Source organism: Lipotes vexillifer, unplaced genomic scaffold (genome assembly GCF_000442215.2).
Source record: "Lipotes vexillifer unplaced genomic scaffold, Lipotes_vexillifer_v1.1 scaffold371, whole genome shotgun sequence".
Classification (NCBI taxonomy): domain Eukaryota; kingdom Metazoa; phylum Chordata; class Mammalia; order Artiodactyla; family Lipotidae; genus Lipotes; species Lipotes vexillifer.
The window spans coordinates 1,759,489-1,759,845 of NW_006786304.1; positions in this window are offsets into that span (position 1 = coordinate 1,759,489).

Consider the following 357-nt stretch of genomic DNA (forward strand, 5'->3'; position numbering starts at 1 on the left):
CCCCCGACTCTCTTCCCCTCGCCTCCTACCCGTTTCCCTTCTTCCCCCCCTCCGCCCGGTTTCCCAGCCCCTGATCTCCCGCTTTGCGCCCACAGTGCTGGAGATCCTGAGCTTGATCCAGCAGCGCGAGCTCGCGCGGGCCGACGAGCACATCTTGGAGCTGGAGGCCGAAGAGCTGGCGTCGTCGGGGGGCGGCGCGCCCGGGCCGCCCAAGGCCGAGGGTGCAGGCGGCGGCCGCCGGGCCCGGGACGTGGCTCTGCTGTACGAGGCCCTGCAGCGCGAGCTGTGGGCGCTGGTGCGCGAGACGCTGGCGGGCCCCGGGCCGGGCGCAGGCGCCGGGGCGGGGGCCGCGGGGCG